This window comes from Nipponia nippon, unplaced genomic scaffold (genome assembly GCF_047370975.1).
Source record: "Nipponia nippon isolate SJK-2023a ecotype South Korea unplaced genomic scaffold, ASM4737097v1 scaffold_4, whole genome shotgun sequence".
In the NCBI taxonomy this organism is placed as follows: domain Eukaryota; kingdom Metazoa; phylum Chordata; class Aves; order Pelecaniformes; family Threskiornithidae; genus Nipponia; species Nipponia nippon.
The window spans coordinates 41,283,646-41,300,544 of record NW_028262358.1 but is presented as its reverse complement, the minus strand read 5'-3'; the positions used below and the strand labels follow the sequence as shown (position 1 = coordinate 41,300,544).

Below are 16,899 nucleotides of genomic sequence, written 5' to 3'. Positions count from 1 at the left end.
AATCTGCTAATTGTGAACCTACCAGGTTTATAACTCAGATGCTATCAGATGCTTTCAGAATTAAAGACTCAGTTTGATTTCTTTTGATGTAGGTAGAATACCTAACATTTGTTTAATGCTCCTCTGTTGGCAAAAGAAGCCAAAACTCCAGATTCTGCAGAATGTCTTGGGTTTTCAAAAATTTAAGTTATTTAGAGGAAATATTGCCTAGTTTATTTGTTGAAGAAGATGAATGTCATTTATAAATCATTGGAAAATAAGTTAGAATCCTAAAGCATATTTAAATACTCATAAAACACACACACATTATTTTCCACATAAGGCTAATTTGGGCATGGTTTTAAACCATCTTTGAGGACTGATTTCAAGGCAGAGAAGTCAAAACTGCTTAATTAGCTTGTGGGGGTAGATGATATCACGCCAAAATGCTGCCATATCATGCTTTTTTCTCCTGGCCCCTTCGGACAAAGAGTGACAGACACATTGAACGGTTGGCAACAGCGCTGCTGCACCAGCTGGTGGAGCAATCAAAGTCCACAACCAGCAGCTGAATGGGGCAGCTGAGTGGCTTCTCATCTGGCGGCCTCAGGACAGCAGAACAGGCCCAGAAACAACCACGTCCTCGAAGATCTGAGGCAAACCACAGAGATTTGCACAGACCAAAACATCTGTATTGTCCTCGTGACAGCAAACACCCAAATTCTTCTCTAGTCATCATACCTGTAATTAACAGGTGTAGAATAGTTTGTCAACAGCTGTCATCGTAAAGCTATGGTATCTGTCCTACAAGCAATACCTTGTGAAGATGTATCCACTGTCCAACCCTCCCTTTCCCACAAAGCACAACAAATAAATAAATGAAATTGCCCTCAAACAGAAACTGAACACACACTGGAATAAAATTCCAGTTTCCCATCTGCCTTCTTTATCCTCCCAAAATTGAGATAAGTTTTGAAATTTGATTTACTTACTGTTGCTAATTCCCTAAAATTAGCCTACAGAGTAAAGGCATCTCCTCAGCATTTTCCCTGTGAGGAACAGCTCTCCTGCATAGATACAGTCTAATATTTCTGATTACATTAAAGAGGTGGGATGATATTGCAGTGTGTGTTTTCCTAAAAGCCAGGAAAGAGTCATTCACCTAAGAGCAACTTACAACACCAATATTGGTTATTTGTTTATTGTTATTTACTCTTACTATTATTTATTTACTGTTATTTAGTAACGACTATACTATTCCTCTTAGTACTGCTATTCCTGAGAGAAGCCAGTTGCTCTGGTATGTTTTTTAAACCAATGCTACGTTTATACTCTCTTGTAACCCAGTGCAAAGCAATGATCAAGTGGATATACATATGTTCAGATTCTAATAAAAAGTACATCACTCATTGCCAAGGAATCACCGTAAGATTGAAACAAAAGGAAAATTTAATACAAGACAGAATCCTGAAACAGATGATTAGTACAGCAGAGGATGAGAGGAAGCTGCAAGGCTTCATGCACTAGGCAATAATGCAGTGTTTTCTACCAACAAGAAGCCCAATACACCTTCTCACTGTGTCCAGTAAGCTCATGGGAGAAAATAATACATAGAGAGGGAGGATTCTCTGCAAATATGTATTTTAAAATTATTTCAGAGGATTCATCTGACAAATACTGACTTCACTAAAGTGAACAGGAAAAAAATAATATTTTAATTCAATGGAGCCAATAATTTTCTCTGTGGGAATATCAATACAGAATCCTTGAAGTTTAAAATATACAGACATTTAGACCAGGCAAGGATCTGTCTTCAGGTAGACTCATTGATATTTCACACAGTTCAGGTGGACAAAAAAAGTACTGCCATTAAAAATATTCAATCAGTTTGAAGTAATCAGCAAATTACTTCAAATCAGCTTACAGATAAATTATTGTGACACCTGACAGATGAAAACCAACCACACCAAAAATGTTTACCAGGAATCATAGAATCATAGAATCATTAAGGTTGGAAAAGACCTCTGAGATCATCAAGTCCAACCATTACCAGGAAGTAATTTAAAACAATAGATTAACAACATTTATGTTCTTCGAATATCTTGTAATTCTAATACAAATTATTTTTCATTTCTACTTAGTATCATGCTTCTTCTTTAGTTATTTTACATATTTCAAATTGTATTTTACTTTTTATTAATTAAACAACATCTGGCTATAAAAGGGAAAAAAAGGATGAGGGAGAACTCCACAAATGTCTGTTTTCTGTGTAGCGTAACACACCAAATAAATCCAGCCTAGTTAGTCCTAATCTAGGCTACAGGAGCCCTTGGCTTCACAAAAGCACCAGTATCTGAACAGGTTCTACAAACTATGGCTAAAAAGGTATCCCCCAAAAGTGTCTGTAAGGCTGAACAATTCCCCTCTTTTTAAAGATGTCCAGGCCAGCAAAATTCTGTAAGCCAATGGTAGGCCCAACTTTTCTGCTTTCTGCTTTTTCTCGCTTTTGCGATTTAGCAGAGCTGTCCAGCAGGCCCACATGGGACATCCAAGAATGGTTCAGTCTCCCATTACATGCCTTTCTAAGAAGTTTGAGCCTACAATAATTAAATATCAACATGCCACAGTTAATTAGCTCTTACTGTTCTCCTTTTTCATAGCCTTAGGTATTGGGATCTAGTAAGAAGTTAATGGAAGACCATTGTGAGTAAAATACTGAGGTAAGCGAAGAGGAAGAAAGAGCTGTAACACAACTTTTTGCAGGGGAAAAATGTGAAGAAATGAGGACTTTTTCATTGCATGACTGCCATATATTCAAAGCAAGAAATACAGAAGTGTTATTCGAATCACCCCATGCCTCATTGATTTACACTCCTGGTTTGAACCAAATTAAGATCTGATTGAGGTTTACTTCAGAGATACCAGGCCATCTGAAGTCATTAGCTTCAGTTTCGGCAATGGTGACAGATAACAGTTTTTCTGAAGCTAATGGTAACTTTCCCACAACGTGTGCATTAATTGTAGGCTTCGTAACACAAGTGTCTTGTTTGGTACAGTTTCCTGGCTGGAAGGACCTAGTCACTGCCAGTTGGCTGTACCAGGCAAATCATTCAAGCAAAGAAGGGCTGATCCTAATCTCTCCTCATGCAATGCTAATACAGTATCAATGAAGAATTCAGTATCTGTGTTGCTTTGCATGCATAGCTCCCAACTGAACTTTGGACTTGTAAAATTGGTTGTTATACAGGACTTTTTCATCTTGAAGTAAAATCATGTTCAGTGATCCTCAAAAGCATCTAGGAAATCCCAACAGCCTCTGAAAGTCTCACCAGCTCTGAACTGTGACATTCTGCCTACTGGCACCAGGGGCCATTCCTTATGTAAGGCTTTGACAGTAGAGGGGAGGGGGTAAAATATGTCTAGCTGTACTTTGGATCTAATTGCATCTTCTTATAGCTCTGAGGATTTTATCACCTTTAGTTCCAGAGTGTAATTTAACCTATGCATTCAGCCCTCATAGTGATCTTCTCCAGCCTTCAGTTGCACCTTTTTCCTTACAGAGGGAAAAGCTCAGCAGATACATCCAAAGATGGGAGCATTAAGAAGCTTTTTGCAGCATTTCTTAATCTTTTTTTCCCACCTTTTTTCCCCAGCACTTCTGTGGGAGCCTCCAGTCATGAGAGGCAGGGTTTTGGAAACACTCATTTCTTCAATATTATCTGAAGTTTAATGATTCTCCACCTCGGCACACTGTCTTATGTACACCATAAGCCTAATCCCCAAACTCTCCCTATTGACAGCACAAAGAACACACGTGTTTGCCTCACCTATGGGAATTCCTGATGCCGGTCATCTAATTTTTATGTTCTTCAACAGTCCTTATGGTGATGCCTCTACTGAATTGTTTAGGTTGCTCAGTTCCACATTCAAAAGCAGCAGCTTTGGAAAATCAGGACTTGCACTTCCATAATACTTTGCAGCTCAGTTCACAGAGCACTTTGATTTGTGTGGCAGCCACCTAGGCAGGTTACCACAAAACAGTTTACCTTAGCTATTACTCTCCTGCTTCTCTTCAAGGCTTATCGAGTCCAGACTCTGTCAGCTTAATCTGTCTTCACAGCTTCACATACTGAGTGAGGACCCTGCAAAATTCTTGGTCTTCGTAACGGTAAGCAGAGGAAAGTCTAAGCACTCTAAGATACAGGTTTAAGGTGAGTTGCTGAACATGAAACAAAAAGTTTCCATGTTCCCAAACTAGCACACTAGACATTGTTATTTGTAGAATTCATTTGACCTTCATAATAGGCCAGTCTTCTGCATAGTGAAAATAAGTGGAAAGAAAGAAGGCAGAGGCTACTTTTACCCTCCACATATCTAAGCAGTGCCAGAGGAGCCAGATGCATTTAGATTCTTCTTAAGTTACTCAGAGACTGTGCTGAAATATCTAGAATAAAAGCAAAATGCTCCTTTCATTAACTTATGCATGTGTCAAGGTTTTATTGCAAGTCATATATATATGCAAGGTTGGGCTAACAGGCATATTTTAAATAAAGGGTAAGCTGATATGAGAAGGTGACCCAGACAGAGTGGCAATGTCACAGTGGTTCTTGATTCGTGATTTTTTTAGTGGGGCAAAATAACACAATCCTATCAGCAAAAAGAGTGAAAGAAAAAATCGTTAAATACTTAGCCTTTCTCACCCCACACCCCAAGTATGTCCCGGAGAGCAGCCCAAAGAGAAGCAAGCAAAAGCTACAAATGCATACCCCTTCTCTTCGCAGACACCAACGATTGCTGTCTTAAGCGCAGATTCAAAAACATGCCAACATTTGTCTTTCTCCCTTTTCCCCTGCACATTCCTTCTGCAGACCTCTAACTACAATTTTGTATTAGGGAAATAGTTGCATGCCACAAGATGATTTGGAGAGAGGCTGCTGTCTCAACATAGCATGAAGATGACTAAATAGTGACAAAGTAAATCATCCCTCAAAGATAAGTCAATAGTGAATAAGTAATTTTATCTGTCAAGAGTTAACATGCAATGAATACTTGCAAAGGTTACACAACATAAAATCTACTAGCAGTTAGACATGAGTTCCCTCACACATGCTAACCAAGGAAGCCTGTGGAGGAATAGATCCCATTTGACTTCTTGCTGAAAAGCCTTAACAACAGCAAGTTGCATGTATAAACTCCTAGAAAAGGATTATATCCTAAAAGATTGTCAGCTTACAGCCAGATATCTTAAAGATGCACTTCATAAGTATTTCTTAGGAAATGTGCTAAATTTCCATTTAAAAACATTTTAAAAAAACAGTGAATGAGTGAGGGGAATAGTTTATAATGAATAAAAAAAACCCTAAAGGTGGTTAAAAAACCCAAAACACTTGTTGAATGCCTTCCCCATTCTGAAGCCATAAATAGTTTGGAATTTAACTTGCAGTTAAAGCTGACAGACCACTAAAAAGCTTAACTCACTTTTCACTTCTGTCACTATTTGCATTTTTCTTTTTTTCAGTTATATAAAAGCATTAATCTGTTTGGATTTTCTTCTTGAATAGATCTTTCAAGTTCTCATATATATTTCTAGCGTGGCATGACATCTGTCCTATAAACTCTGTGAAAACATAGCTTATGATGTTTAAAACATTCTATTTAATTAAAAGAAATCAAGAGTCCTCCTAAAATGTGCAAGCAGCAGTTGCATATTCTGAAATCCAGGCTGTAAGTATACATCCCTTAAATTTTCCTAACTTCTTGAATAAATAGATCCTCTGAGGTTCCGCAGATAAGATATGTTTTAGATTACTTAGGCTATCCAAAGAATATTTTTGCTGCTCTGTGCAATTAGAGCTGAAAGTGCATTTATCTTGCTATAAATAAGGTGACTCTTAAAGAACAAAGTTCAGAAGTGTTAATGTCAACTCTTTAGTGGACATACCTTTGATAGGGTAATTCCATATCTCAAAGTACCTAGGCTAGTTTAACTCAAATTTGAAATTAATTTTGACCTTTACAATATATGAAAGTCAGAAAACCTGATTGAATTAATTCCAAAATTAAATTATATGAGTTTTATCATAAACCCTAAGTATTTACACAGCTGTTTTAAAAGTTACCATTTAAATATGATGTTAACTCAGAACCACCCCCAAAATCATATAGAGTAAAAAGTATAACTGAAATGTTCCAGATCAATCTATGTATGGAATAACTCAGTTCATCAGAAGCAAATCCTCTCTTCCCTACTTTACAGTATTTGGGTTTAGATATGCTGCTTCAAAAGAGAAAAGTGCAAGGGCAATTAGCTGTAGTTGTCTCTTTTACTACAGTAAAAATGTATTTTACAGGTATGGATGACCTTGTGTAAACCATAAACAAAAGCTTTGGATGCCCCAGGTCAGAAATATTAAATAATGAAGGTAGCAGAGCAATATACAATGGACAGTAATTCCCACTATATAGAAGGCATGGTTAACAGGGCTGGTTTTTTTAAAGTATAAAAGTATTTTTGCATTCTCTTGAAGTAATACGCTGTTCAACTCCTCTGTGCAGGAATTAATTTAATCCAGCGTGAGCAAACCTGCATTAGAATTCACATCCGTATAGGCTCTGCAGTAAAGCAAAACATCAGATTTTTTTGCATCTACACATAAAACCATGGGTACCTCTTTTATAGATTATTCATATTTGCTTACCTGCATATATATCACACTGTAATAACCAGTTTATCATAGAAGCATTTTAGCCATTAATACTTTTTTTTTTTTAAGTGTTCAATGACAGTAACAGTTTTTATAGCCTGTAAAGCGACCCATGAGGCTCTGTTCAAACAATGACAGCATTATACAATCATAGAATCATAGAATGGTTTGGGTTGGAAGGGACTTTTAAAGATCATCCAGTCCAACCCCCGTGCCATGGGCAGGGACATCTTTCAATAGATCAGGTTGCTCAAAGTCCTGTCCAACCTGACCTTGAACACTTCCAGTGATGGGACATACACAGCTTCTCTGAGCAACCTGTTCCAGTGTCTCACCACCATGATTAGCCTGCGTCATTGTTCAGAAAATTTGGGAATGCTGGTCTTTGGGCTGTTTCTTAAATAGCAACCTTATTCAAAGATCTTCCACACTTAGCAACTGAGCCTGTCTACCTAGACTACTAAGGCCACCCAGTACTAACAGGGTTTTCAAGACACCATGCAAGGAGTCTGCACCTATGAACACTCTCAGCTAGAGGACATACAGTGTTTTGAACACTTGCATCAACATTTACAGCACAATTTCTGAGCCAGTTTCCCATAGATGTTGAGTGTACCATTTTAAACATGCCAGATGGCACAAAGAAAGTCTGTAACAGAATTAAGACACAACCTAGTGGCCAGGAGCAGAGCCAAGGGCAGGATGACCCTTTCAGCACAGGTTTAGACCTATGCGTAGCTAAAGTGACAGCACAGGCATAGCCATAGGCAGCATAACAAAGCAAGAATATCACTGGACTATTAAACACTTTTAAGAGATTATTAGACTCTGCCACCTCAAAGAAATTGGTCATGCAATGAAGCAAAAGGCCATCACAGAAGCTTCAGAAAAGGCTGACAATTAGCAAGAAGACAGTAAGCAAAACTGAAGCATGACTCTCATCCAAAAGATTCCATCAGCATTGCTATCTGACTACCTGCTACATATGTTAGCAGTTTGTATCATGAATCTAGAAGTTCAAAAGTTGTAGAGCATTTGATGCCCAAACTAAGGCATCAGCCTTAATCATGGTAAAAAAAAGCCAGTCTTCAAATGTTTTTAAAGGAAAAATAATTATCTTCGGGGGAAAAAATCTAATTTGGAGCACTCCATAATACAAGTATCTTAAATTACAGTTCATTTTTATTGAGAAACTATGCCTCTCTAATTAATATAAATCTAACCATGCATATTCTAATATGACAATAAAAAACAACTAATTTTGCATTGTCCTGTAAACAGTAAAGATAAATCTAAACTGATTACAAATACAATGACAAATACATTTCAATGTTCTCAACAAATACACCTAAACTTCAGTGTGGGGGAAAAAAACCCAAGAAGCACAGCACTAGAACCTCAAGCTCCCTATATTTTACAAATTCAGAAAAAGTAACAGCTTAAGTCAATCACGTTTGACTGCTATCCAGTTATTTATATGAGTAAATGAAGCTGGCGTCCGAGTGGGGAGATGAACTGGCAACTTGCCGCAGCCTTGAGTTACAATTTGTATATAATGGAGCAAACTGCAAGCACTCTGATTGTATTCTATCCATGTGAATGAAGCTAAGCAGAAGAGTTCAAATAGGCAATATTCTGCTTTGATTAACGATAAAGCAAGATAGAGATGTCTTCAATCTGCAGGTGAAGTTGCCCAAGAGAGATCTGCACAAGAACTCAGCCCCCCCCATGACCTGAAGCCTGGACTGCCAGTGGAGTTAGATACACCACAGTCTCCCTTCAGACAGGAAACCCTTGGTATGGACTTCTCACCCATGCATTTGCAGTTCCACTGTCTGAATGGACCGCCTAAAACCAAAGTGAAAAGTCCCATGGTTGCTGGCAGTCTCAGAGACTCCACAACATGCTGGACTGTACTATGGCCATATCATGTGACATATCACACTGTGATTATGCATTCTCCTCTACTCTTGATATTTCAAAAAAAAATTCCCTGTATGCATTTCATAGCAAAATTACTTCATTCTGTTTTACTGATTTGTAAGCAGCATTTGTGTCCATGTAAAAATGACCTCTTAACATGTACTTAGGAATTGAAAGTCATCCCTGTGGCCTTTTCTTTCTCCAAAATTCACTCTCTAGTTGAAACATTGGCCAAGGCACAAATAAACAAACATTAGTAAATACGAGACTGGAGTGCCATTGCTTCTCAACAGTAGAGCCTGCCAATACCAGATATGGATCCAGAGACATTGCCGGGTTTGCCTCTTCCAGAATAACTTTTCCAAGGAGCTACACCCTCGTCTAGCTTGCTCAGATTCTGAAAAATCACTGTTTATGACTGTGGCTATAATAGCTGACCTAACCAGAAGTGCCAGGAATCAAACCACAGACTTTGGAAAGCAACGGGATCCATAAGCTACAGACTCCTTATTTTGAGAGTCTATGGTATGAGAGTCCCAGTCCTAAGCCACATGAGATGGCTGTGCCAGGATAATAGTTCACATTCCACAAATCACATCCATATTGTTAAGTCTTTCAACGTCTGGCATAGTTTTAAATGGACAACAAATCTGTTTGTCGGATAAAGTCTGAACTGCTAAATAAATAGTGATAAATTTCCTAATACTACTGGGCAAAACGTTCCTGCAAGTACAACGTGTTTATCAGTTTCCCACTGAGCTAGCATTGACTTTCAAATTTCCTTTAATCTTATTATAGTGAACATAGTACAGCTCTCTGGCAAACAAGAGTAACGTTCTTCCTGTAATATCATATCCTTCTTTTAAAGAAACCCTAGAGATGTCCAGAAAAGAACTAGGCTCAACTTGGAATGACACAATAAACTTGTTTCCAAAGAAACTTAAGGTTCATAAAATATTAGATTTTATACTGAAAAAAAACCAAGACTATTTTTATAAAGAGAAGATTGGCAATTTCTGATAGATACTCAAAATAGTGTTTGCATGCATCATACTTTTAAGGTCAGCTATTGAAACACCAACATAAAAATATTTTCCTAGTTGGAAGCAGTCTACCTGAGCTGCAGGATAAAGCAACTGGCATTTTGCATGTAGAATTCACAAAATAGTAGACTGTAGCTTGTGAAGGAGCTTTTTCAGTACTCCAAGAAGAAAGAACATCAAGTGCAGACAAGTTTAAAAAAAAAGCGGATAAAGGAAACCAAATGGGATTTATTATGGTACAATTTGTATTTAAAGCTTCTCTTCATTTGGGAGGAATTTATGGTAGACAAAGGTGGGATTTGTCTTACACTTAAAAAAAAATAACCTAGATTGAGGTGTTGAAGTGACTGAAGGGACTTTGGGAACCTGAAAGCAAGACAGTTTCAGGTGACAGAAACTAGCTCAGTTTCCAGCTGTGTGCTTTTGTCTTGCTCGCTTCAGGGTTCCTATAGAAAAAGTGTTACTACGTATAACAAAAATAGCATACAATGGTGCAATTTTCACACATCTTCTGTGATTTTTGAATAAAACGATAAATTTTCCTAATAATCGGTTTATGTGACATTTGAATCTTCAGCTTCAGATACCCTTAAGAAGTCACAAGTTCTGGGCTACGACTTTACTTAAGGCTCAGCTTCAGTCAGGAATGGAAATATTAAAGAGGAAGATCAACAATCTTTCCCTGCCTACACAGAATCCAAGGTACTTATAATTTGTTTCCGTTTGCAAGTATTCACTCTTAAGAATATTTCAGCAAAAGCTGTTCTCACTGAAGCATCAGGCAAAGTTTCCATGGGCTTTGTTAATGAAGAATATATACCAAAGTCAACAAACACGCTTAGTATAAAGCCATTGTGTGTAGTAATCTGAAAGGTGTCAGTCAGAGAACAAATGAAATCGAAACACGAGAGATAGCCATCTCTCTCTTTATTAGGGGACTTCACTGAATGTACCATTAAGTCATGCAACATGTTCACATATTCCCCATCTTCTTTGCCTGTCAACTTCCTCTTCTTCCTTGCAAAGGACACTGAGCTCCAAATTATGTTGACGGAACAGGAACTGACAAACAATAGATGGATGATAACAAAAAACATGCCTAGAGCAAGGATGTCTGACATCTGAGAGCTGGGATGTTTTCATTTTGGATAGAAGCTCTGACCCACTATTTACACCCCTGTCCCAAGCTCTCCCACATATTTTTAAATGACAACTTTCCAGATGTTATCTGTATGGAGACTGGCCAGATTTATGGGCAGGATCCTGCTTAACTCTAAGCCAAACTAGTGTTTTGGCCTCACTGGAAATGAGATTAGGCCTGAGATTTGCACCAGGAAAAAAAACGTGTAGTTTCATGCCAGAAATGGTCATGCAGAATTTTTACAATGCTGTCTATTTTTTTGTTAGCACTACTGTAGAATATCAGGCTATTTAGCATTATCATAATAGCACTTAAGCAGAGTAATAGGATAGACTAGACATGGCTGGACTCCACAACGAAACTGCACACAAATGAAGAAGGGCAGCTAGTTCACTTGTAGCACCAGCTCAAAACAGTTTTCTAACTCTAGCAAGTGTTTGCACAAGACAAGGTCAACAACACGTTCTGCATGAGCTGTACAAATGCTGTTTCCAAGTTTTAAGAGAAGTTAAAAATTCAGGAAATTTTTAAGATTTATTGCCGTTAAATCCACAGTCTGATGTTGTATTTGTGCATTGCCCATCACACTCAATAAAAGCTGGTTCCAAAATGAAATTTGGAGGGTAAATAATATATTTTCCTTTCCTAGTGTACTTTACTTCTCCCACTTCCTTAACACAAAATAGGCAGAAATGAAATCTTTATGCGACTTTTTCTATTTGAATGTATCATAGTTTTAATTTCCTCTTAGTTTCATTACAAATTATGGTTTCTTAAAATACTCACTTCCTAAACAATAATGACTTTAAAACTGTCTGGAATGAGAGGTAAATTCACCTTTTTCTTTCTATAAAGAAGCTTGTAGTAAGGACAGTACATATTTCTATATACAACATACATTTACAGTATAACTAATTCTATATGGCAGTCTAACCTCTACAAAAAACTGACCTTGATAAATCCCCCTTAGTCTTACGACTAATCTAAAATATGCCGCTGTAACTCTTACAGATATTATGTAGACAGCAACAACAGAAAAAAAATATACAGAATCTCATAGATAAGCATGGTTATGCCCAGAAGAAAAAAATGAATGTGAAAAGTAGATGCTGTAAGACGACTTTTTGACAAAGACAGGTTACAACTGAAGTTGCCATGATTGTATCACGCCGGATATTGAAAGACAGATTGCCCTCTGTTTTAACATCCTGGAGCAAGACAGATTCTCATGGTCTGTTTCCCTTTCTGAAACAGGCTTCAAAAATCTTCTTAAAAAAAAGATAAACGACTTAATGCACTGAGAACAAGAAATACCATGGTTTCAAGTGACGTATCCATAACCTACGCAACTCATGTTAAAATCTGCACTTCATCCCACAGAGCAGCTATGCATTGGAATAAGGTTTGGAGTAGACAGCCTCTAGCAATAGAAATACAGTCATCTGAGAAGGAAAAGCTCTCTTGTTTCTCAGTTCCTATTGTTCCGAATAGCACAACATTTTCTGCAATCTAAAAGCAGTCTTGGAGCAGTCACAATGATCCAGAACAAGGAGGACTTTTGTATCATTCGTGCTATACACACCCAACCCTATGATTTCCATCATGATCCCATGAAAATGCGTGTAAAACTGAAGAGTCGGTAAGAAGCCCAATTTTTGCAGCAATGACGACCGCCTTCTGTTACTGAGTAAGTACAATCTGAACTCTAATTGCTCCAATAATATATTTTCTAGTTAGAAATGTTTTTATACAAAAAATAACCATTTATAATTAACAGAATATTTTTTCTATTTAAAATTATTTTCCCCAAAGAAGTAAACTAAAGAAAAACATGAAACTGCCAAAAGCCAGCCAAATCACCAAACACCAGAGAACTGAAAAGTTTTCTGCTTTAGAGTGAAAACTGCAGAAAACAGTGTTTTAACACTTTTTAATCAGAAGCTTTACATTTTAAGTGGACATTTCTAAACACCTCCCGGGGCACCACACATTCCCACCTGCCTGCGGAAACTGGACTCCAGGGCCAGCACATGTTTCCCATCATGTGCTGGGACCCAGAACTGCCACCACAGGTGGCACCTTCTTCCTCAAAAGCAACACTTCTGGTGTGTTATGGGAAATGTAGTCAGCCAAGATGCTGCTCCCACAAAACACAGCACAGCATTTCTAAATGACAGTTTTTAAGTTTCAAGCCAACGTTTCTCACCACTCCCAAATACAATGAGGAACATAAACACAGCCTTGTGAACCTTTATACACAGAAGGGCTACAGCCAGTGACAGGCAAACAAACATGAAGAGGCACCAGTTGTCCTTGCCTAAATGCAACTGCTGTGTTCACATTCACCAGCCAAGCACAAGGCTGCGTTATCCAAAGTTCCCACTCAAAAAGTAGTCCGCTATCACATGCCAGACTATAAAAAAAAAAATTAGCTGTCTTCTTTTAGCACGGAAGAGAGCTCAGTATGTGTATATACAAGCAGGGCAGCCACGATTCGTTGCAGGGTTGTTCTCTCCCACTGAGCCAGAAGGAGCTTCTTGGTAACACATGCGTAGGCAATGGTGCAAGAAGCAGGGACTAACCCACACCCCTGGGAACGACAGTTAGCATCGCCCTCAAACTGCCTGGTGCATCAGTACTAGCCTGCTGCAAATGGGCCAGGTCTGTGTTAGCAGGTAGCACAGCCCAACAGGAACAGACATACAGAGCACAACAGTTAAGCGCAGAAGACTTTCTATCAACACTTAAATGCATTTCATAGGGTTTTACTTCAGGCTAGCTCTGGTCTGGTCCCACGGACTGAATTTCCAGCAATGACTCAAGCACATCTTCTCATTTAGATTCATCCTAAAGGAATCCAGCTGGCCCACCATGAGGTATACAGAGACGGACAGTAAGTGGGAACAACTGGAAGACTGGCGTCAAACGTACACTCCTGACACGAACCACAACACTAATATAAATGCACAACCACACCCACGAGCATCTGTGAGAGTGAAGTGAAAGACCTTTTTGTGCTGCTCTTGAAGACACTCTTTGGATGTCAGTAAATCTGCACAGTGACTTGAACTGCTCATTGAAATAATTCTAACTCAAGCATCAGGAACTGGTAAATTCCAATTTACCAATTGCAAATTGGAGTTTACCAGGTTCGGATGCTTGAGTTAGAATTATGTCAATGTGAATTTAGCAGTAGTGTGTGTAGAACTATGAAATTGAGCAGTTGGAATTTACCAGTTACCAAGTTTATCAAACAAAACCACAGCAGGACTAAACTATCTGTTATAGAAGAGGATGATCTGGATCTACTTGATTTACGCTTCCATAAGCATTGACAAATGGTGACTGAAACCAAGCACTTTCGAAAGGACAAGATTTATCGATACAGTTCAGTTGGCGATGCTGATACTAATTTTTACCCTCATCTGATATTACGGAAAGAAACAAAAATCTCCTGAGTTTTATCCTTCAACTTCTCATACCTTTGTTCTATTCCACGCTGAAAGTCACGTTTCATGACAGCACAGTCTATTTTAAAGATAAATATGAAGTAAATAGGTCAGCTAAACAAATCAACTAAAAATCTAGGGTCAATGGCATTTATTTTTGTGGCGCCCTTTTAGAGGTCTTACTGATACTTTTCACTGACACATCTTTCACTTACTTATCATGCTGCAATGGAAGGCTGAGCAAACCTCGCTGCTACCAGACATACCTCCTCCCCACACACAAGAGCTCTGCACGAAGAGTGGGCTCCAAGAGATGGCAGAAAGCAAAATTCTACCTGCTTGGTTTCTCACTCATCCCACAACAGAGATTTAGCAAATCAGTCCCCTCTCTTCAGCTTCACAGTAACTACCCACAAATGTTTAGAATTTAGGACTTCACTGCACGTCTTGGATGATGGCAGTTCATGAGGACCACGCAACAAAAGTGAGAGAGAGGGGTCTCTTGCTCGGAGCCTGAATGCTGAGGCAGAACCCTTATGTCCTGGCTCTCAGTAATAAGCAGGTTGCTGTTCTTTACCTCTATTCAATTATTTTCTCAGGGCATTTCTTTAAAATCTTAGGCTACTATTATTCTTCCTTAACTTTTGGAAGGAGATGAGGAAAGGCCAGCCGAGAACTAAGCACCAAGTTTAGCAAGCAAAGCATCTGCATTAAAATACAGCAGGCATTCGAAGCAAATATTTCAGGTGACGTGTACCTCTTGGAGTTCAAGCACCAAACTAATCCCGTGAGGGAACACAGTATCTGTATTGTATTGGCACTGGTGGGAAGACAAGACTCTGACGTGATGTTGATTTCTCCCTGGTTTAGCAAGAGCTAGCCTTGAAGCGGCCTGATAACCAGCTTGCTAATTGGGGCTCTGCATAGACATTGCTTGGTCTTGCACCTGCTGCTTCGCAATTCTCGGAAGGACTGTGGGATTCTTAACCCGGGGCTCTTCCTTAGGGAATCTCTGCCGTGGTCATTCGTCAGGCTGAAGTTCACCTGACTCTACTCACTGGGCTTTCATTCAGTTTATTTCTCCTCTTCCGGAGAAAAAAGAGGTTTAACTTGTTACAAGCTGTTAATTTTGTCCTCAAAAATCCACCAAAAGTTATATAACCACTTTCACAATAGCGTGCTAAAAATAAGAGTTGTTCAGCCAAATGTCACTGCAATTTTTTATAAGACCTGTGACTCCAATTCTGCAAGACCTGTGAAAGTGCAAGTACTTCCTTAGCTTTAGCAGAAAGTCAAGCAGGAGCTCCTTGTGAGACAGACGTGGGTTTGTATTATTATACTCCTAACTTGCAAGGGGAAAGAAACAGTGTCTGTACACACACATATATATTTCCAACGCATGACTTAAAGTAATGCTATTCACTCTTGGAGCTGATCCCTCGTGGGGTTTCATAATCACAAACCATCATTAACCCAAAGCAAAGAAAGAAAGGTACAAAGGGGCACAGGTTTCAAGTACAAGATTAATTTTTTTTTCCTGGTTTTTTTTTTTTTTTTTTTTTTTTTCCTTGGGAGGGCGCGTGGAGACGGGATGCAGGACGCTTCAAACCCAAAGGGATTTACCCATTCAAGGTAACTTCCGAGGGCGCTCAGAGCAAAGCACCGCGACCCAGACGCTGCCGGGAGCCGGCTCTCATTAATTTACTTACGTGCCCCTGGAAACGCCCCACGGGCGGGCAGCGCGGGCGCGGGACGCGCGGCTCCCGCCGAGACGGGCGGCCGCCGCCGCCGCCAGCGCCGCGGCCGCCGGGGATCCCCGCGCGGGGCCGGGCGCCCACCAGGGCTGCGGCGCGGCGGGGCTGCGGGGGCTGCCGGGGGCTGCGGGGGGCTGCCGGGCGGCCCCGCGCTGTCACCGCCGCCGCGCCCGCGGGCCCTGCGCGCCGCACCGCTGCCTGGCGAAGGGGCGAGAAGTGTGAGAGGGCAGGGGAGGAGGAGGGAGGGAGCGAGCCGGCCGCAAGGGAAGCGGTGCCGGATCCGGACGCCGGGCGCCCCGCGGCCGCCCCATACCTGCGCGGAGGCGGGGAAGGGTCTGCAGCGCGCTCCGTCCCGCCAGCTATAGATCCCAAGGGGCGACGAAGCGGGGCGGCGGCCGTCGCCCGCTCCTGCTGCTGCCGCTGCTGCCGCTGCTGCCGGTGCCGGTGGCGGTGGCGGTGGTGCGAAGCCCTCGCCGGTCGCAGATGCCCATAGGCGCTCGGTGGGGGAGAGCGGTGCCCGGAGACAGCCAGGCGGCTTTGCCGGGTCCCGGCGGCGGAGGGGAGCTCGGCACTGGCTGGGCGCAGCCGCTGCCCGAGGAGAGGATCAAGCCCCAGCTTTCGATTGGCTCCGGTGGCCGCGCAGCTCACCCCGGCCTGCCCGCCCGCCCGCCGCCCGCCCGCCGCCCGCCTCCCCTCCGCCGCCCCACACGCTCCGCTCGCCGGCGGCTCCGCTCCTCCCTGCCAGCCTCCGGCCTCGCAACCTGGTGGGCAGATCTAACCCCCTTTCTTTTTCTATCCCCCCCCCCGCCCCCTTCCCTAATACGACGTCCAATCCCGAGCCTTTTGTTTATGCAGGGACATTCTCACCCTGGGTCTGACAAAACACACTCCTTCCCTTCGCATCTT

The 16,899-nt window shown here is 40.9% G+C and overlaps 1 protein-coding gene across 3 annotated transcripts in view; it reads right to left on the bottom strand.

Annotated features, from left to right (window-relative positions):
• GREM2 (gremlin 2, DAN family BMP antagonist) overlaps positions 1–16,652 on the bottom strand; it is a 39,858-nt gene extending 23,206 nt beyond the window's left edge. For all 3 annotated transcript variants that reach the window (XM_087775402.1, XM_087775403.1, XM_087775401.1), the window contains exon 1: positions 16,307–16,652. The gene's annotated coding sequence lies outside the window, so the exon portion shown is untranslated. The remainder of the gene's footprint in view (positions 1–16,306) is intronic.
• Positions 16,653–16,899: the final 247 nt, after the last annotated feature.